This window comes from Corticium candelabrum, chromosome 2 (assembly GCF_963422355.1).
Source record: "Corticium candelabrum chromosome 2, ooCorCand1.1, whole genome shotgun sequence".
Taxonomy (NCBI): domain Eukaryota; kingdom Metazoa; phylum Porifera; class Homoscleromorpha; order Homosclerophorida; family Plakinidae; genus Corticium; species Corticium candelabrum.
This window is the reverse complement of record NC_085086.1, coordinates 7,263,924-7,284,654: the sequence shown is the minus strand read 5'-3', so window position 1 is coordinate 7,284,654 and position 20,731 is coordinate 7,263,924.

Here is a 20,731-nt window from a genome sequence, read left to right as displayed (position 1 = left end):
TGATTGTACTTTAAAGCAACCGTGCCAAAAAAATTATATATCAAGCAATAATAGTTTTTACTATACAATACAACACTCACAAATACTTACGTCCACAAATTTATTAGCATGCTGATTATTATCAGCAAAATTATAGATACCTGTATGTCCGTTTCTTGTTGAACTGTTCTAGCATTTATGCCGTTTACAGTGAGACTGAAAATCTATGCCATTAAAATAAAAGACATTATTATAAAATGCTAGAAATTTTGTGTGTTCATTTTCTAACTTGTAAAGTTAAAGTTTGCTGATCCACGTCATTCCTTAATGTCGTCGTGTCTGACTGTAGCCCCTACAGATAACCATCGCATCAAACAATCTCTGCACTGTATTGGTTTATATAATTAAATAAAATTGAGTGTGATAATAAATTTTTGCCAATGTTCGCGATTCAGTGTTGCCAGAGAATATCTTTAATGATTGTTTTAGTGACACGTAATATTTCTGTTTAGACCATAATTTCTATACATACGTACTTAATGGTAGCAATACAACTCTCTCTTGTAGAATAAACCAGAAACGTTAATTAATTAATCAGCATTTAGTGTATAAATATACCTTTACAATTTTAAGTAGCATTAACGTAAAAGATATGTCTTATTTAATGCAGGTGGAATTGGTTTAATTAATGAAACCTTTACAGATAATAGATATTTTTTGCGTTGTTTTTAAAAATATATTAGCAAACCTATTTAAAATATGATAGCATCAGTGCTAGGTAATACTTGAATTTTCTTTACTATGATTTACAGTAACATGCAATTTCTAAGAATTATTAAATAATTTATTACCAATGTTGTTTCAGTATATAGACTGTACATCGATTACCTTATCTCTATTATTAGCAAGATAATTAATACCTGTATATCTGTTTGTTGTTCATGTGTTGTAGCATTGACGCCATTAACATTAGCTGTCAACTCCTGTGTCACAAAAAAATGCCATTTAATAATATGCATAGTTAAAATTAGAGTTTAATTTACTAACTTGTAAATCTGAATTTTGCTGATTCAAGTCATCCCTTAAAGTCGTCACGTTTGATTGTAGCTTCTATTAACAGAAGAAATAATTAATAATTTCTACACTAGTTGCTTTGAATAACGTAATATGTTTACTTGTAATTGTGATAAATGTTTATCCAAAGTAGAATTGCGTTGTCCAGAAATTACCTGCAGTGCCTGTTGGATTTCCAAATATTATTTGTAATACAAAAGGCCAAATTATATAATTAAAACATTTTAATAAATCAATAAAATTTAAAAATAAACATTAAATGTAATTATTTATGTCTTTGAATACAAGAAACATGTTATTATTTTGTTAAAAGAAAGAATAAAATTAACGATGATGGAGACCTTAAGTACAAACAAGCGTCGTTGATCTGTGAACTACTTCAATATTTATTAGTTAGCTCATATGCATTACTACACAAGGTCTATAGTACCCAAAATTACTATTACCTAATAAGGGAACACAGAGTTGCCTGAAGAATATTACAAAGTTATTATGCACCACGTCTCCACGGACGAAATAGAGGATAGTAGAAAGGCGGAGATAAAAAGACATGCTCATTCCCCGTTTGTAACTCGACTCACACTGTAATTACGTGCGTCATGTCCATTCATCGCCTTTAAATCCCAATATTTTGGTTTGAGCACGAGTGACTCTAGAAATGGATAAGTCTGTCTTTTCTATAATCGGTGGTAATATCTTTTCTCTGTAGCTGCTTTTAGAATGAAGATATTACGTCTCCTAACTGCTCCACCCAAATAGTTACCTACTTTAATACGCCTCAATTGCGCCTTAGCATAAGCAGCATTTTAGGCCAGAAGGTGAACGCTTCCATAGAAAGATACCCAAACAACACTCTCATGGTTTTGTCCAATTTTATGCGACATACGCAATAACAGCGCTTTCGAATGCTTTTACTTCTCATGCCTGGCTCGATCTACAGTCTGTTAGAATAGACCTTTTTCTTCGAAAGTGGCACTAACAAAGTCATCACGTCTCACGGGACACTGGAGTGCTACTTTGGGGTTTTTTCATCCATGTGTGTCTAAAGGGAAGCGAAAAGTTTTCTTATTGAATTTTAGTTAGAGCGTATTGCGATGCATCGAATCAGATAAATTCTCATTAAAGTCTGTTCGAAATTTTAGAGGACGTGAGAAATAAACGGGATATCCTTAGCACGTGGCTCTAGAGAGCTGATACTTGTTTCTGATCATGGTACAACCGGACCTCTTCTTTTGCCATTGTGGCATAAACACGCACAGCGCAATCTTGTCGACAACATGCTGTTTTGACGAGACACTAAATTGTGCCAAGGATGCGCAGTAAAAACAGTCAAAAACTCTGCTATTGTCCGTCGCATAGAATTTTAAAATAGTACGCGCGTGTTCCTTGGGTCCCTTTCTATGTGTACGTTAATCTTGTAGTCTATAGCTGCTGCTTCTGCTGGGCCGCAATTGACGCGTACGGTAGTAAGTAATTTCGTGAGTGGAGCAGTTATGCACGAAATATCTTCATTCTAAAAAACAGCTAGAACGAAAATTGACGACCACCGATTATGGTAAATATAGACTTATCCGCGTCTTGAGTCGACTGTACTCAAAGCAAAGGATGGCAATGCAAACGTAATGGGTAGACATAATCGACGCACGTAATTAAAGTGATGCACGAGTTACCTACGGGAATTTTGCATGCCTTTAAGCTCCGCGGTTCCAATTTCTTCTATTCGGTAAAAGATCCCATTACAATTGGCTTTACCAAAACTGGATGATTCTGCTTGTTTTGTATTGTGGGTACTAATTAGTTAGAGGCGGAGCTATGATGACATGTACAAGATCGCCGCAAGGCAATTGAATTGTTGGAGTCTGTGTTCCGTGTTCAGCGATAGTTCTGTGTGTCTAAAGCAATAGATCTTCAGTCTTCTGTGGTGCAAAATCATTGCGTGCAAATACAGCAGAATTGAAGACGAGGATGGCCACGGAAAGACATGGTAGACTATAGAATTTAACGCAGAAGTTGATAACGTAGGAGATTACAAACAGCGTTTTCTTCTGTAATACGCAGCGAATGAGTTGGAGAACGCACGACAAGCAGAAAACAGTCTTCTTGAATTGCGTCTATACTGTGAAATACACTCACTTGAAGAATATGGTGAGACCAGAAAAGCCACAGGACAAGTCACTAGATGACATGTTTGCGCTGTTGAAGAGCCCTTTTCATCCACGCATCATTGTGATTGCGGAGAGATTCTGTTTTATCAGCGTCTTTAGAGAGAAGGCGAAACTATAGCAAATTATAGGCTGAATTAAGTAGGTGATCGAAGCACTGCTATTTTAATGAATACCGGCATACAGCGCTCAGGAATCAACTGGTTTGTGGATTTTGTCATGAGGCTGTGTAGAGAAAGATCCTTGCCGAATCAGAGCTGACATTGACAAAATCAGTCCACATTGAACAAAACGCCGAAACCGCGAGAGACGAAATGTATGCTTTATATGAAAATACCACAAGGCGACTACCTGAAAATCAACTCGACACGTCGTTTAGCGTAGAACGTGTCACAGCAGATGGCGCTTACACAACAAAGCTATTAGACAACAAAGAATGCTATAGATGTGGTGGGCGTGGACATCACCCAATTGCATGCAAATTCAAGTCTCAGAAGTGTAATTTTTGCAAGGGACAAGGGCACACCAATAGAGTATACCGCAAACAATCTGAGCAAGATGAGTTCAAGAACGGCATAGCAACCATACGTGCCACAGCGAAAGGCAAGACACAATCCACTCATCCATTTGATGAAGATACAGTCAGTGTGGTGTTTCCTCAAAATCTGGAAAGAGCGGAATCAAGATAACATTGGAATTATCTGGCCGTCAGATATCTGTGGAGGTGGACACAGGAGCCGCAGTAACGGTAATACACATCAGTGTATATGAGTAGTATCTGTCCCATGTCCTGCTACATGCAAGTAGCGTGACATTGAAGATTTACAGCAGTGGAAGCTTCAATGTGAAAGGAGAGTCACCACTGACTCACCAGTACAGTGAGATACGGTAAGCAGCATTCTAATGTTAAAGTTGTAGTATTAGGAGAAGGGTTTAAACAAGGACAGTGAGACTGTGTGGTAAATAATACGTTACGATTAACTCCTATTTAGATATGTGGGTTATCCAATGCTGAACACTCAAAATTTGTCGGAAACCCTGGCTGGAGGAAGACAATTCTCGCGAAAAGATCTAAAACAGGAGTACACGCAGTTGTAGGTGACCCTGATAACCAACATTATTTGACAATTAATGCCGACTTAAGCTTATTCACGTTTACTCGGACGCCTTTCAAAATATGTTTAGAGCCTACCATTTGGCAGCGAACCATGGACAAGCTCTTTTTAGGAATTTCTGGTGTCATCTGCTACATATTAGTATTTTGCGAGAATGAAGAACAATATGAGTAGAGGTTGCTAACAGTGCTGATACCATTGGATAACGTTGGTATGAGACTGAAACAGAAAAATGCGAATTCAGTCAGCTTCGAGTAGAATACTTGAGCCATATTATCAGTGAGCAAGACAATTCGCCCTCGGAGACTAAGGTCCAGGCGATTAGAGATGAGCAGGAACAGACGAACGCGGCATAGATTTAGGTTTTCCTGGGCTTACTTAATTACTACGGGCAGTTTTTGATAAATTCTGTCAGCGACTTTGCATCCCTTAAATGCGTTATTAGGCAAGAATCAACTGTGGGAGTGGGAACCTAAGGTAAGAGAGGCAGTCAAAAAGAAAAACCGAAGCTTCAGGAATCCCAATTTCTGACACATTACGACCTGTAATAGCTAATGAGTCTGAATTGTGATGCATCACCTTATGGTGGCAGTGCCTGTCTTACACACATAATGCTAAATGGAGAGAAGAGAGCGATAGCCTTGGCATCCAGAACACTGAAGACGGTAGAGAAAAAGTATGCCAAACTAGAAAAAGAGGCATTAGCGTTAGTATACGCTGTCAAGAAATTATACAAGTATTTATTGGTGAGAGAAATGGCGTTGGATACACACCATCGAAATCTTCTGAAGATCTTGGGACCATATGAAGGCGTTCTAACTTTGGCAGCAGCCCAGTTACAACGATAGGCAGTGTTTCTCAGTTCACACAACTACAAACTGAAGTTCAAGTCAAGAGTAGACAACAAGGAATCAGATTTGTTGTTTGAATTGGCAATACCTATGCAAGTGATTGACCCAAATTAGGAGATTTACCACATGGACTACTGCAATCAGTTGCCAGTGACCTCAAACGAAATAGCCAGAGAAATCTAGATAGGTCCATTTTCTATAAAGGCTTATGATTATACCCGAAGTGAATAGAGAACGTTAAGGAATCAGTGTTGAGAGCCTTACGGAAGACGATCAGGAGAGTTGTCAATCGATAACAGATGCCTACTTTGGTGAAGTAGAGTAATTATTTTTGATGAACATTTTAGAGTAGTCAAGATGAAGGATTTAGCGAGGAGCTTCATTTGTGGCCCAATCTTAAAAGAGAATTGAAAAACTTATCTAGAAAATGTTAAACATGTCAGAGTAAAAAGGAAGACCAGCGCGATTCTTACCATCTAACCCATGGATCTGCTAAGCGAAGCCTTGGGAGAGGGTGCATGCTGACTTGGCTAAACTATCCGACGGATAACGGCCCCCATTTAGGTCACATGAATTTCAGATAATCATAAGGCCAATGGAATTCGACGTCATTTGACACCTCCCTATCATTCATCATCTAATGGAAAGGCTGAATTACTTGTCCAAGAACTCAAGAAGAGTTCTAAGAGTCGTTTAACCGGGAGATCCATCAGTCATCAGATATCATCAATTTTACTGTGGTAGCGAACGACACCAAACACAACAACATGGAAGGCCCTGGCTGAAATGAACTCGAAAAAAGAATTGAGAACTAGAATAACTCCTTTACCACCCAAAACAGAGAAAAACATTCTTGATCTGCAGTGTGATCAATATGAAGATGCTACCTTCGAGCAAGAAACCTCGAACAAGGATCAACTGTGAGTGTCTGGAACCCGAGACAAGACTTTAGAGGAAAGTGTTTAGGTATTACCATAATTCAGAAACTGGTTCCCACGAACAACATGGTCAGTGTTGAAAGTAGTGCTAGATAAGTAAATGTGGACCAACCAAGATCCAGAGGTGAGAGGAGTATGCCACAAGTGGCAGATACAGAAGTACACCAATTTCAGTAGCTCGGAATCAAAATACACAGCGAGATAAAGCATTCTTTGAAAGAAAACAACAGTTGAACCAGATGCATCAATCTAGAAGATACCAACGACAGCAACAGCCAAGTTATCTCCTGGAGCAGAAAGTAGATATCTTACGATATCCAACAGCTGACCTTCTGCTAGAAACCGACAAGACTAATGGGGGCAGCTGATGTGTATACGTATTGTGTGTCTTAATTAGTTAGAGGTGGAGTTATAATAACATGTATAAGATAGCCGTAGGGCAATTGCATTGTTGGAATCTGTGTTCCGTGTTTAGCGATAGCTCTATGTGTGTCTATAGCAATAGATCGCCAGTCTTCCATGGTGCAAAATAAGTGCGTGCATATAATTAAAAAAACAGAAAACTGTTCAAACGCAATAGAAAAAGTGGATTGTTGCTGCTCAGCCAACGTCATATTTCTCTTGCGGTTGTGCACTGCGAGGATACCATTACGAAGATACGAGGAATATGTGCTATCGACGCGTTGCATGCGAGAAGATGTACGAGTACGATTTTCTATTGTGCATGTCTCAAAGTTAGTCACGCCAGTGACCAAAATAATTACAGAAAATTAATTATTAGCGACGCTATGCGGTTGCATAGTGTCCCGTAGACGTGGCTTTAAATCTCGTCAAACATTATTTGGCGGCGTCATCGGGTACATTCCAGTGTATACGTAGATCACACCATCCGCATCCTGTTTGGCTTGTTGTGTCGTTATTGCGGCGCTGAGAAAGTCGAGCGTCAAAGGAAAAAGTCGATCGTTACCTAGAATTGTATTTCCTGAGGTGATAGTCCAGTATCTCTTTGTTTTAGTGCCAAAAACGCACCAACAGCAGCGGATCCACAAAGAGGTCGCGTATCCATGAAACGCGACACACCTTGATTAAAACAGCTCGAAACGTCTTTGAACGGCCTCAGACAAGCGCAAATCGTAGCGAAAGCATTGCTCATTTACGTTTAGACACGTTCGCAGTTTCCAAAAAGAGTGTAGGGTAATCCGGTGTATTTCTCACATATGGCAATTGCGCACACTTTTGAATTCAATTATTTCTCATTTCTTGATAGTAAGACGAAACGGAACTTGTGAAAACTCGCTGAATAGCTTGTCTTTCTGCGCTCTAGGTAACGGCAAAATATAATTGCTTGTGAGCCAGAAAATCTTCTAGCTCGTGTATACATTCAAATTTGAGCATCAGTTTGTAGAAAAAACTGTCTAACTTTCTAGCTAGCAAGTTGTTGGGTGACTTCATACTTTGCAAAGATAGACACACGATTATTACTGCTCGTGCTTATTGCAGAACATAATTCAGGCTGAAATTAGCCGATCAAAGGAAACTTCTTTTTAGTATGGGGCTCTATTAATAAATGTAACGTGTAAACTGGATTTCATAACATTTCATTGTAAATTGCTATTAATACTAAGGAAAAGACCATCAAAGCAAAATTCATGAGTTTGTTTTGTTAGTGTGCGTTTCTGTTGAGCGGGCGTTTCGAAAACGTCGCTATTTGTGTAAGTAAATGCGCCGATACCGTTTATATTACTTGCCTTCATAAAAATTACTCACAAGAGAAGCAATAGTACACCGCAAATAATTAGAATTAATTAATCATCAGGCAGCGAAGTCCGGAAAATATTCTCCTATGTGGTTTCAAGATGTAGCAATACATGCGTCGTTAAGAATAGACAGTGTAATCAAACTCTTCTACTAGAATCAGACGGTCCGTTCGTTTTACATGGTCTATTGAAAATGTCAGTCATATATAATTGTGTAGCTATTGAATATGTAGCAGTAATAATTAATTAACTACAAACATTATTTTATTGAATCTCGATGGAACTGTAGTAGCTATAGCCTGATATATTAATGAGGTTTTCCTAGGTACGATTAGTCGTAATAATCAAAATTCCTCTTTGCGTCGCATGATTTGTTGCAAGCATGGTTTACATCATAGTTGGTTTCGTTGCGGTTGCCCAGCAGTTTAGACTTGATTTATCTGTATGTCTTCAATAATTATCAACATTGAATTCTAATAGTATTATACACCTCAACTGAGCAAAACTACGGTCGCTCACTATCATATAGGTACTGTAACAGAACAAGAAATCTAAGGTTTGTCTTTCTGTTGGTCTGTGTGTTTGTACAATTATCTGTCGGTTTGTAGCATACAGAGAAAGAGAGAGAGAGAGAGAGAGAGAGAGAGAGAGAGAGAGAGAGAGAGAAACTGACTGACTGACAGACAGACAGACACAGACAGACAAACCAAGAGATGGTTAGACAGACAAACGGACAGATAGATAGACACAGACAGAGAGACACACAGACAAACAGACAGTCGGACAAACAGAGAAGCAGTAGATTTCTTGCTCCTATATAGGACATATATGATATTGGGGACAGTAGTTTTCTCAGTTAAGTTGTACTAGATTTCAAAGTTGATAGAGAGACATTAAGACCGACAGTCATAAAGACAGGTAGGAAGAGAGACAGACAAACGGTTACCGTTGTCATACATCGTCATCATCTTCATCTCCTTTCATCAGTCTTCAAGAAGTTTTCTGATGGCTTGAGTGTCTCTACCTTATCGCAGTCTTTGCATATCCACGTTCACGTGGTTTATATAGTTCGTTCCTCTTCACTGAATATTGAAAATCGTCAAGTATCTTCCGCCTGTTTCTCACTGATGGCCTCTTGTAATCTGCTTTTCTTACTAGTATTTTTTCCGGTGTGCGCAACTGTAGTTTGAAGACTTTAGAAGCTTGTAATTGCTTTGTTGTTGATGGTATTTTACAGATTATTAATTGTTGGATAATACTATTTCCATGTTTGAAAATATATGTATTAAGAGACAAACAGACCGATAGACCCAAAAACAGCCAGACACACAGACGGACCGATAGACAGACAACCGTGCTGATAGACCGACAGAACAAGAGGTCACATTTAGAAGCAGATTCACAGATAAACAGACAGGCAAACAAACAAACAAAAGAGATAGCCTGAGATAATTAGCTGAGATTGAACGTATTCGGTTTGTGTTTCAATAATAATAGAGAAAGACAGACAGACCAACGCAAGCAGATTAGCCTTCCAGCAGTATTAAAATAATGCTGTAAACTATACCATACAACGTCCGCTTACAAATAGTGGCAAAGAAAGATTTCAACAAAAATGATTGATATCAGAAAAATAGTAAATACCTGTATATTTGTTTCTTGTTCCAGTGTTGTCGCATTCAATTCCTGTGTGAAAAAATTGATGACATAACGTTTATATAACGATTTACTTGGCAGTGTGTATTTTCGAACTTCCAAATGTGAGTTTTGTTGGTGCACCTCATTGCTTAATGTTTTCAAGTCTGACTGTAGCCCCTAAAGATGATCATTGCATTAAATAAAAACTTTCTACACTCTAGTTTTTAAATATATGAACAACATTTGAGTGTTTCAATTAAAGTAGTTCAACGTCCACATACATAATTAGCGCCCAAAACTTGTCGGTATATACTATTCAAGTCTGAATGTATCTTCTATAGATGATCATTATCAGTGATCAATGATGCAATCTTTGATTTAGGTAATATAATATTTATTAGTGACAAAATTTAGTGGATTAGACCTGCAAATTTGTGTTGTGTTGCCCAGGTACTGTCTGCAATGCCTGTTGTAATCTCAATAGTACATGTTAACTTTAAATAATTTAAATAACAGTTAAATCATTTCTGCTTTAAAATGGAATTAAACTTTTAATCTGCTTTTACTATACTACATAAATAACAGAAGATTGATCTAAGGAATAATGTAGACAGCTAGATGAAGTATGCATGAGAAAGCAAGGTCGACGTATACTACATGAAATTTATGAATGTCTTTAGAGCAACCGTGCCCAAAATATATAAATCAAACAATAATGTTTCACACTATTCAATACAACACTTACAAATACTTACTGCTAAAAATTTATTAGCATACTGATTATTATCAGCAAATTTATAGATACCTGTATATCTGTTTCTTGGTCAAGTGTTGTAACATTCAAAGCGTTTACAGTGACAGTCAATGCCTATACGATTAAAATATATAATATTATTATACAATGATGTAAATTACCTATTTCTATTTACTAACTTGTATATCTAAAGTCTGCTCATCCACGTCATTCCTTAATGTCGTCGTGTTTGAATTTAGACCCTACAAAAAATCATATTCGCCATAAATCTCTGCACTGTAGTGCTTTAAATAATAAAATATAATTGATTGTGAAGATAAATTTTTAAGACGGTTTTCGAGTTGACATTGGCCAGAAACCATTATCAATGCTAGTTGTATTGACCAAAAATGTTTTTATTTAGGCCATAGTTTCTATCGATACGTATTTAGCTGTACCAATACAACTCTTTGTTTTACGATAAAGCAGAAACGTTAATTTATTAATCATCCGTTTTTGTACCACCTGAACTATAGAAGCTCAAGTAGCATTACAATAAAATTATGAATAAATTAATGCAAGTGTAATTGGGTTCTGTAAGAATAAAACCTTTACAGTTAATTGCTATTATTGCATTGTTATGAATAAATATATTAGAAAATAATTCTAAATCTGATAGCATCATTGCTATGCAATACATGAATACGTTTTACAATGTTTTACAATGACATGCAATTTCTAAGAATTATTAAATAATTTATCACTAATGTTGTTTTGGTATATAGACTGTACATCGCGTATCGGATTTTTCTTATTAGCAAGATAATTTACACCTCTATATATGTTTGTTGTTCATATGTCGTAGCATTGACATCATTAACAGTAAGTGTCAACTCCTTTGTCAAAATGAAAAGTTAACATTTAACAAATTGAATAGTAAAATTTGTTTTTATTACTAACTTGTAAATCTAATGTTTGCTGATTCACGTCATCCCTTAAAGTCGTCACGTTTGATTGTAGCTTCTATTAACAGAAGAAATTATTAATAATCTCTGCACTAGTTGATTTAGATAACGTAACATATTTACTTGTATTTGTGATGCATGTTTATCCAAAGTAGAATTGCGTTGTTCAGAAATTGCCTGCAGTGCCTGTTGTATTTCCAAATATTATTTGTAGTACAAAAGGCAAACCTTATAATAATATAATAAAAACTTTTTTATATATTGCTAAAATTCAAAAACCTTAAATGCAATTATTTATCTTTCTGCATACAAGAAATACACTATTGTTTTGTTAAGCCAAGAAAAATGATAATAACAATGATGAATACCTTACATACAAACAAGCGACGTTGATCTGTGAACTACTTCAGTATTCATTAGTTAAGTAATATGCATTATAGCTCAAGGTCTAGAGTACCCAAAATTGCTATTACTTATTAAGGGAACACAGAGTTGCCTGACGAATATTACAAATGTATTAAGCACGACGCCTCCACGGACGAAATTGAGGCCAGTAGAAAGGTGGAGCTTAAAAGGCATGCGCATTCCCCATTTGTAACTCGTGGTACATTGCAATTGCGTGCGTCATGTCTATTCATCGCATTTGAATAGCAATCTTTTGATTTGAGCAAGAACGACTCTAGAAATGGATAAGTCTATCTTTACCCTAATCCGTGGAAATCTGCTTTCTCTGTAGCTGCTATTAGAATGAAGATATTACGTCCCTAACTGCTCCACCAACCTAGTTACCTACTTCAATGCGCGTGAATTGTGCCCTAGCGGAAGCAGCATCTAGGCCAGGAGGTTAGCGTACTCATAGAAAGATACGCAAAGAACACTCGCATGCTTTTGTCTAATTTTATGCGACAAACACAGTAACAGCGTTTTCGACTGTTTTACTGCGCATGCTCGGCTCGATCTACAGTTTGGTAGAATAGATCTTTTCTTCGGACGTGGCACTAAATACGTCATAACTTTCAACGGGACACTGGGGTGCTATTTGATGTCTTGGCGTTTTTAACAACGTGAGTCTAGAGCCAAAACGAAAAGTTTTCTTTTCGAGCTCTTACTAGCGCGTATAGCGATGCATCGAATCAGGTAAAGCCTCATTAGAGTCAGTTCGAAAATTGAAGAGGACGTGGGAAAGAAACGAGATATCTCAAGCACGTGACTCCAGAGAGCTGATACTTGTTTCTGATCATGGTACAACCGGACTTCTATTTCTATTCCAATTCTAACACCTGAAATGAGCAAAACTACGATCGCTCACTATCAAGTAGTTCCTGTATAAGAGGAAGCAATCTAAAGTCTGTCTGTCTGTTGGTCTGTGTGTCTGAACAATTATCTGTCTGTTTGCAGCATATAAAGACAGAGAGACAAAGAGACAGACAGGCAGACAAACAAACAGACTAACAAAAAGGCAAACAGACAGGCAGGCAGGCAGGCAGACAGACAGACAGACAGACAGACAGACAGACAGACAGACAGACAGACAGACAGACAGACAGACAGACAGACAGAATCACTGGCAGACCGATAGACAGACACAGACAGAGAAACAGACAGACAAACAAACAGACAGACAAAGAGATAGACTCACAAACTAACAAGACACATTTAGAAGCAGACATACAAATAGACAGACAGACAAACAAACAAAAAGAGACAGCCTGAGATAACTAGCGGTTATTGCTATTTAATGAGCGTTCATGTTTTGAAATAATACATCATGTGGATAATTCCGACAGAAAGACAAACAGACAGACAAACAGACAAATAGGCAGAAAGGCATGGAGTCAGGCAAGCAGGAAGACAAACAGCTAGTTTTTCCTGACCAAGGACATCCATGTCCTTTTTTAATTTACTTAATTTGCGTGTTTTTAGTAGTTGGCCAATGTGAACTGTACTTAGCGGTTACTTGCCTAGTACATCTAGTTATATTTATAAAAATATACTACCATTGACAGAGAGACGGATAGAGCGACCGAGAGACAAGCAGGCAAGCAGACGGGCGGGCAGGCGGGGCGGGCGGGGCGGGCGGGCAGAAAAGCATGCAGGCAGAAAATCATGCAGGCAGACAGATGGACAGAAAGACAAACAGACAGTCAGTCAGTCAGTCAGTCAGTCAGTCAGTCAGTCAGTCAGACAGACAGACAGACAGACAGACAGACGGACGGACGAACGGGCGGAAAGACAGACAGACAGACAGACGGACCGGCAGGCTGGAAGGCAGAAAGACTGACAGTCACACAGAAAGACCAACCGACAGACAGTCAGGTTGGCAGATTGACAGGTGGAAGGACAGATGAACAAACAGGCAAATGGACAGACAGAAAGTTTCTCAAGATAATGAATACCGATATGTCTGTATCTTGGTCAAGTTGTATGGTATTCAAGACATCCACAGTGACGGTTAAATTCTGTGCCAGAGAGAACGAGATTATGCAACGATTAATTCACCGGATAGTGTCTATTTCCTAACTTGTAAATCTGATTTTTGCTGATCCACGTCATTCCTTAATGTGGTCGCGTCTGACTGTAGCCCCTGGAGTTGAACATTGTAACAAACAATCTGTGCACTAGTTAATTAAATATGTCAACAATATCATTAGGGTTTATAATTACTATTGCCTGTTGTATTGACATTAACTAATGAAACACAATATTGCCATGTAATAAAAATTAATCTTTACTAATAAGTTATCAACGGTAGTTGCAAAGTTATTGCTGTACAATCGATCAGAAACTTCAATCAGCCTTTTGTATAGCAACCAAACATAAATTTCGAGTAACTTTACAGTAAAGGTGAGGCATTTAGTATTTAAAGATCTAATAAATATTTTCGGCATCTTTCGTTTAGGGTCACTTCCTGAACTTTGAATGAGTCCTTGGTAAACGCCATTTCTCTTTAAAATTGAAAGGACTGTTTGCATTGATGTGTAAAGGGCTATATACGTTATGGTTAAATTTTTGGTGATTGGCCCAGTCGATCTGACGTGATGGATGATACAGATAGACATAAAAGGGTTTCCAGACAAGACAGACAAATAGACAGACTGTCGGTTTCTTGCACTTGTTTGATAGTGGAAGACAGTATAGTTTTACTCGGTTGAGGTTTACTAAACTTCAATGTTGAAAATAGATCAAGACAGACGAACAGACAGATCTACAGACAGACAGATAGACATACATGCAGACAGAGAGACTATCAACCAGACATAAGGACAGACGGACAGTCAGACGGACAGATAGGCAGATTCTACAGACAGAGACGGACAGATAGACATGCAGATATACTGCCAGGCGGACTAGCCAGAAGATCACAAGACACCGACGGATATATAAATGAAAATGAGTCTATAAGGTTTTGAAGGAAAAATCTGAATATTAAACCTCACAACAATGTAGACGATAAAGTATCCTCCATAATCTGAGCCGTGTCTTCTCTGGAGAAGTTGATGAGAACAGATACGAGAAATACTGTCAAATTAGCTTGCACTTAACTAATGATGAACATAGTGACTTGTTTACATTAAGAGTTAGAGATCTAACGTATTCGGGTTGTGTTTCAATAATGATCGAGAAAGACAGACAGACCAACGCAAGCAGATTAGCCTTTTAGGGGTATTAAAATAATACTGTAAAATATACCATACAACGTGCGCTTACAAATGGTGCCAAAGAAAGATTTCAACATACTTATTGATATCAAAATAATAAATACCTGTATATTTGTTTCTTGTTCAAGTGTTGTCGCATTCAATTCCTGTGTGAAAAATTGATAAGATAACGTTTATATAACGATTTACCTGGCAGTGTGTATTTTCGAACTTCCAAATGTGAGTTTTGTTGGTGCACCTCATTGCTTAATGTCTTCAAGTCTGACTGTAGCCCCTACAGATGATCATTGCATTAAATAAAAACTTTCTACACTCTAGTTTTTAAATATATGAACGACATTTGAGTGTTTCTATTAAAGTAGTTCAACGTCCACATACATAATTAGCGCCCAAAACTTGTCGGTATATACTATTCAAGTCTGAATGTATGTTCCATAGATGACCATTATCAGTGATCAATGTTGCAATCTTTGATTTAGGTAATATAATTTTTTAATATGTATTAGTGACACAATTTAGTGGATTAGATCTGCAAATTTGTATTGTGTTGCCCAGGTACTGTCTGCAATGCCTGTTGTAATCTCAATAGTACATGTTAACTTTAAATAATTTAAATAACAGTTAAATCATTTCTGCTTTAAAATGGAATTAAAATTTAATCTGCCTTTACTATACTACATAAATAACAGAAGATTGATCTAAGGAATAATGTAGACAGCTAGATGAAGTATGCATGAGAAATCATGGTCGACGTATATTACATGAAATTTATGAATGTCTTTAGAGCAACCGTGCCCAAAATATATAAATCAAACAATAATGTTTCACACTATTCAATACAACACTCACAAGTACTTACTGCTAAAAATTTATTAGCATACTGATTATTATCAGCAAATTTATAGATACCTGTATATCTGTTTCTTGTTCAAGTGTTGTAACATTCAAAGCGTTTACAGTGACAGTCAATGCCTATACGATTAAAATATATAATATTATTATACAATGATATAAATTACCTATTTCTATTTACTAACTTGTATATCTAAAGTTTGCTCATCCACGTCATTCCTTAATGTCGTCGTGTTTGAATTTAGACCCTACAAAAAATCATATTCGCCATAAATCTCTGCACTGTAGTGCTTTAAATAATGAAATATAATTGATTGTGAAGATAAATTTTTGCGACGGTTTTCGAGTTGACATTGCACAGAAACCATCTTCAATGCTTGTTGTATTGACCAAAAATGTTTCTATTTAGACCATAGTTTCTATCGATACGTATTTAGGTGTAGCAATACAACTCTTTGTTCTACGATAAAGCAGAAACGTTAATTTATTAATCATCCGTTTTTGTACCACCTGAACTATAGAAGCTCAAGTAGCATTACAATAAAATATATGAATAAATTAATGCAAGTGTAATTGGGTTCTGTAAGAATAAAACCTTTACAGTTAATTGCTATTATTGCATTGTTATGAATAAATATATTAGAAAATACTTTTAAATCTGATAGCATTATTGCTATGCAATACATGAATACGTTTTACGATGTTTTACAATGACATGCAATTTCTAAGAATTATTAAATAATTTATCACTAATGTTGTTTTGGTATATAGAATGTACATCGCGTATCGGATTTTTCTTATTAGCAAGATAATTTACACCTCTATATATGTTTGTTGTTCATATGTCGTAGCATTGACATCATTAACAGTAAGTGTCAACTCCTTTGTCAAAATGAAAAGTTAACATTTAACAAATTGAATAGTAAAATTTGTTTTTATTACTAACTTGTAAATCTGATGTTTGCTGATTCACGTCATCCCTTAAAGTCGTCACGTTTGATTGTAGCTTCTATTATTAACAGAAGAAATTATTAATAATCTCTGCACTAGTTGATTTAGATAACGTAACATATTTACTTGTATTTGCGATGCATGTTTATCCAAATTAGAATTGCGTTGTTCAGAAATTGCCTGCAGTGCCTGTTGTATTTCCAAATATTATTTGTAGTACAAAAGGCAAACCTTATAATAATAGAAAGAAAACCTTTTTTATAAATGGCTAAAATTCAAAAACCTTAAATGCAGTTATTTATCTTTTTGCATACAAGAAATACACTATTGTTTTGTTAAGGAAAGAAAAATGATAATAACAATGATGAATACCTTACATACAAACAAGCGACGTTGATCTGTGAAGTACTTCAGTATTCATTAGTTAAGTAATATGCATTATAGCTCAAGGTCTAGAGTACCCAAAATTGCTATTACTTATTAAGGGAACACAGAGTTGCCTGACGAATATTACAAATGTATTAAGCACGACGCCTCCACGGACGAAATAGAGGCTAGTAGAAAGGCGGAGCTTAAAAGACATGCGCATTCCCCATTTGTAACTCGAGGTACATTGCAATTACGTGCGTCATGTCCATTCATCGCATTTGAATAGCAATCTTTTGATTTGAGCAAGAACGACTCTAGAAATGGATAAGTCTATCTTTACCCTAATCCGTGGAAATCTGCTTTCTCTGTAGCTGCTATTAGAATGAAGATATTACGTCCCTAACTGCTCCACCAACCTAGTTACCTACTTCAATGCGCGTGAATTGTGCCCTAGCGGAAGCAGCATCTAGGCCAGGAGGTTAGCGTACTCATAGAAAGATACGCAAAGAACACTCGCATGCTTTTGTCTAATTTTATGCGACAAACACAGTAACAGCGTTTTCGACTGTTTTACTGCGCATGCTCGGCTCGATCTACAGTTTGGTAGAATAGATATTTTCTTCGGACGTGGCACTAACAACGTCATAACTTTCAACGGGACACTGGGGTGCTATTTGATGTCTTGGCGTTTTTAACAACGTGAGTCTAGAGCAAAACAAAAGTTTTCTGTTCGAGCTCTTACTAGCGCGTATAGCGATGCATCGAATCAGGTAAAGCCTCATTAGAGTCAGTTCGAAAATTGAAGAGGACGTGGGAAAGAAACGGGATATCTCAAGCACGTGGCTCTAGAGAGCTGATACTTGTTTCTGATCATGGTACAACCGGACCTCTATTTCTATTCCAATTCTAACACCTTAAATGAGCAAAACTACGATCGCTCACTATCAAGTAGTTCCTGTATAAGAGGAAGCAATCTAAAGTTTGTCTGTCTATTGGTCTGTGTGTCTGAACAATTATCTGTCTGTTTGTAGCATATAAAGACAGAGAGACAAACAGACAGGCAGAAAGACAGACAAACAGACAGACAGACAAACAGACAAACAGACAGGCAGGCAGGCAGACGGAGAGATTGACAGTCAGACAGATAGACCGACCGACAGACAGTCAGATTGACAGATTGACAGGTAGAAAGACAGATGAACAAACAGGCAGATGGACAGACAGAAAGTTTCTCAAGATAATGAATACCGATATGTCTGTATCTTGGTCAAGTTGTATGGTATTCAAGACATCCACAGTGACGGTTAAATTCTGTGCCAGAGAGAACGAGATTATGCATCGATTAATTCACCGGATAGTGTCTACTTCCTAACTTGTAAATCTGATTTTTGCTGATCCAAGTCATTCCTTAATGTGGTCGCGTCTGACTGTAGCCTCTACAGTTGAACATTGTAACAAACAAGCTGTGCACTAGTTAATTAAGTATGTCAACAATATTTTTAATGTTTATAATTACTATTGCCTGTTGTATTAACATTAATTAATTAATCACGATATTACCATGTAATAAAAATTAATCTTTAGTAATAAGTCATCAACGGTAGTTGCAAAGTTATTGCTGTACAATCGATCAAAAACTTCAATCAGCCTTTTGTATAGCAACCAAACATAAATTTCGAGTAACGTTACAGTAAAGGTAAGGCATTTAGGATTTAAAGATCTAATAAATATTTTCGGCATCTTTCGTTTAGGGTCACTTCCTGAACTTCGAATGAGTCCTTTGTAAACGCGATTTTTCTCTAAATCGAAAGGACTGTTTGCATTGATGTGTAAAGGGCTATATACGTTATGGTTGAATTTTTGGTGATTGGCCCAGTCGATCTGACATGATGGATGATACAAATAGACATAAAAGGGTTTACAGACAGACAGACAGATAGACAGACTGTTTGTTTCTTGCTCTTGTTTGATAGTGGAAGACAGTATAGTTTTACTCAGTTGAGGTGTACTAAACTTCAATGTTGAAAATAGATCAAGACAGACGAACAGACAGATTTACAGACAGACAGACAGACATACATGCAGACAGAGAGAATATCAATCAGACATAAGGACAGACGGACAGTCAGACGGACAGATAGACAGATTCTACAGACAGAGACGGACATATACACATGCAGATATACTGCCAGGCGGACTAGCCAGAAGATCATAAGACACTGACGGGTATATAAATGAAAATGACTATATAAGGTTTTGAAGGAAAATATCTGAATATTAAACCTCACAACAATGTAGACGATAAAATATCTTCCATAATCTGAGCCGTGTCTTCTCTAGAGAAGTTGATGAGAACAGATGCGAGAAATACTGTCAAATTAGCTTGCACTTAACTAATGATGAACATAGTAACTTGTTTACATTAGGAGTTAGAGATTTAACGTATTCGGTTTGTATTTCAATAATGATGGAGAATAACAGACAGACCAACGCAAGCAGATTAGCCTTTTAGGGGTATTAAAATAATACTGTAAAATATACCATACAACGGGCGCTTACAAATAGTGTCAAAGAAAGATTTCAACATACTGATTGATATCAAAATAGTAAATACCTGTATATCTGTTTCTTGTTCAAGTGTTGTAGCATTCAATTCCTGTGTGAAAAATTGATGAGATAACGTCTATATAACGATTTAGCTGGCAGCGTGTATTTTCGAACTTGCAAATGCGAGTTTTGCTGATCCACATAATTCCTTAATGTGGTAATGTCTGACTGTAGCTCCTACAAATGATCATTGCATTAAATAAAAACTTTCTACACTCTAGTTTATAAATATATGAACGACATTTGAGTGTTTCTATTAAAGTGGTACAACGTCCACATACATAATTAGCGCCCAAAACTTGTCGGCATATACTATTCACGTCTGAATGTATCTTCCATAGATGACCATTATCAGTGATCAATGTTGCAATCTTTGATATAGATAATATAATTTTTTATATTCATTAGTGACAAAATTTAGTGGCTTAGACCTTCAAATTTGTTTTGTGTTGCCCAGGTACTGTCTGTAATGCATGTTGTAATCTCAGTAGTACATATTAACTCTAAATAATTTAAATAACAGTTAAATCATTTCTGCTTTAAATTAGAATTAAAATTTTATTCTGTCTTACTATACTACATAAATAACAGACGATTGATCTAAGGAATAATGTAGACAGCCAGATGAATTATATATGAGAAAGCGGAGTCGACGTATACTACATGAAATTTATGAATGTCTTTAGAACAACCCTACCCAAAATATATAAATCAAACAATAATATTTCACACTATTCAATGCAAAACTCATAAATACTTACTGCCAAAAATTTATTAGCATACTGATTATTATCAGCAAAATTATAGATACCTGTATATCTGTTTCTTGTTCAAGTGTTGAAGCATTCAAAGCATTTACAGTGACAGTCAATGCCTACATGATTAAAATATAAATTATCATTATACCATGATATAAATTACCTATTTCTATTTACTAACTTGTATATCTGAAGTTTGCTCATCCACGTCATTCCTTAATGTCGTCGTGTTTGAATTTAGACCCTACAGAAAATAATATTCGCCAAAAATCTCTGCACTGTAGTGATTTAAATAATGAAATATAATTAATTGTGAGGACAAA